At 61.1% G+C, this 2,500-nt stretch overlaps 1 non-coding gene across 1 annotated transcript; it reads left to right on the top strand.

Annotated features, from left to right (window-relative positions):
• The first annotated feature begins 2,301 nt into the window (after positions 1-2,301).
• On the top strand, positions 2,302-2,455 carry LOC140473869 (5.8S ribosomal RNA). The gene has a single exon (XR_011958687.1). It is a non-coding gene; the product is annotated as a 5.8S ribosomal RNA (ribosomal RNA).
• Positions 2,456-2,500: the final 45 nt, after the last annotated feature.

The following is a 2,500-nucleotide window of genomic DNA, read 5'->3' as shown; positions in this document are numbered from 1 at the left end:
CTTGGGCGCCCTGTTTTTTTTCAACCAATAGATGTATGTCTCTGCGGGCCGCACCAGGCTGGTGCTCCCCACAGCTTCACGCCACCCTGCTCCGCCCGCACGCCGGCGTGCAGGTGGCTGCTGCTAAAGGTGGGGAGTGTATGTGCGGTCCGGGTGGCTTTCCTCTGGCGAGGGAGAGACCTTAAGCAAACTCAGAGACAAATCTTGACGGTCGATCACTCGTAAAAATAAAACGTGACAAACTTTGTGTTGGTTCAAGTACGAAAGGATCTCTGTCGGCTTGGGGGTACGCCCGTTTCCGTTTCAACTTGTCTCGCGAGGGTGGTTTCGGGGCCAGCAGGAGAGCTCGTCGGGGTAGCAGGCCCTGCAGCCGTGGTCACCGCCAAACCCCCACAACTCGAGCAAGTGAAAAAAAAAGTAACAGGAGCGAAAGCATCTCTGTCGGCTTGGGGGTACGCCCGTTTCCGTTTCAACTTGTCTCGCGAGGGTGGTTTCGGGGCCAGCAGGAGAGCTCGTCGGGGTAGCAGGCCCTGCAGCCGTGGTCACCGCCAAACCCCCACAACTCGAGCAAGTGAAAAAAAAAAGTAACAAATAAGAAAGGATCGTCGGCTTGGGGGTACGCCCGTTTCCGTTTCAACTTGTCTCGCGAGGGTGGTTTCGGGGCCAGCAGGAGAGCTCGTCGGGGTAGCAGGCCCTGCAGCCGTGGTCACCGCCAAACCCCCACAACTCGAGCAAGTGAAAAAAAAAGTAACAAATAAGAAAGGATCGTCGGCTTGGGGGTACGCCCGTTTCCGTTTCAACTTGTCTCGCGAGGGTGGTTTCGGGGCCAGCAGGAGAGCTCGTCGGGGTAGCAGGCCCTGCAGCCGTGGTCACCGCCAAACCCCCACAACTCGAGCAAGTGAAAAAAAAAAGTAACAAATAAGAAAGGATCTCTGTCGGCTTGGGGGTACGCCCGTTTCCGTTTCAACTTGTCTCGCGAGGGTGGTTTCGGGGCCAGCAGGAGAGCTCGTCGGGGTAGCAGGCCCTGCAGCCGTGGTCACCGCCAAATCCCCACAACTCGAGCAAGTGAAAAAAAAAGTAACAAATAAGAAAGGATCGTCGGCTTGGGGGTACGCCCGTTTCCGTTTCAACTTGTCTCGCGAGGGTGGTTTCGGGGCCAGCAGGAGAGCTCGTCGGGGTAGCAGGCCCTGCAGCCGTGGTCACCGCCAAACCCCCCACAACTGTTGGGCGCCTACCTGCGCGGGGCAGGAGGACACTTTCCGATTTCAAATCTCCGTTTGCCGAGTCCACCCCGAACGCACGCGGGCGGGCGGGTTCGCATCACCCTTCGTCACAAGGGGCGAAGCCCGTTCCACCGTCTCGTCAGTAGTGCCGACCGGTCTGTGATCGACGAGGGGAGCCACACCAGGTCCGGCCCTGCTGCTTGGCGGCACCGCGTCGTCGGGAGCTCGCGACAGACGGAGGGTTTCGGTGTACTCTCCAGCCACGGGAAACGAAGCCGGTGATGCAGGCGCCGGTCTTTCGCTCCCAAATCGGCTGGGTTTACATCGTTGCTATCTAGTCACGCTCCCTTCAAACCCGACGGGGTACCTATTCCCCTCACCCGTCTGTGCGTATACAGCCTCTTTGCACTTGCGGGATGGGGGTGGTGGTTTAAAGACTCTCGAGTTGCCGCCCGTCGGTCTCCGAGCTCCGTGCAGTAGTGATCCCCAGCGAACTGCCAGCAGGGCGAACGAGCGATCCCGCTCTCGGTCGGGGCGCCTGGCGTCGATCGGTGGTCGGTGGCTTGCGGGCAAGCTGCGCTGTGAGTGTGGGAACGAGTATGACGAGCCGTTGCCGCGACTCCCAGTCCACCTCGGCGGTGGCTGGGCCGGGCGGGCGTCTGCTCGGGCGAGTGCCGCCCCCGCCTCCTCGCAGGAAGTCCGCTCGCCGACACGCCGCCACGTGCACGCGTCAGTGACGCTGCCGAACCGATGGCCGGTGCCCGTTCCCGCCTCTGCTTTTCCTAGGGCAAAGCTGCTGCACGCCTCGTGATACTAGGCGGGCGACATGGTGGCGGTGATCCTGCCTCCGTCGCTGCGGTGCGTTGGGGCACGCATCGCCTCTTGGGCGCCCTGTCCTCCTCCCCCCAATAGACGTATGTTTCTGCGGGCCGCACCAGGATGGTGCTCCCCATCGCTTCACGCCACCCTGCTCCGCCCGCACGCCGGCGTGCAGGTGGCTGTAGCTCAAGGTGGGGAGCGTATGTGCGGTCCGGGTCGCTTTCCTCTGGCGAGGGAGAGACCTAAAACAAACTCAGACAACTCTTGACGGTGGATCACTCGGCTCGTGCGTCGATGACGAACGCAGCTAGCTGCGAGAATTAATGTGAATTGCAGGACACATTGATCATCGACACTTTGAACGCACTTTGCGGCCCCGGGTTCTTCCCGGGGCCACGCCTGTCTGAGGGTCGTTTGGCAATCAATCGCACTCGCCTTGGCTGGCGAGAGCGCGGCTG

Source organism: Chiloscyllium punctatum, unplaced genomic scaffold (genome assembly GCF_047496795.1).
Source record: "Chiloscyllium punctatum isolate Juve2018m unplaced genomic scaffold, sChiPun1.3 scaffold_753, whole genome shotgun sequence".
NCBI lineage: Eukaryota > Metazoa > Chordata > Chondrichthyes > Orectolobiformes > Hemiscylliidae > Chiloscyllium > Chiloscyllium punctatum.
This window is presented reverse-complemented; position numbering and strand designations above follow the sequence as displayed.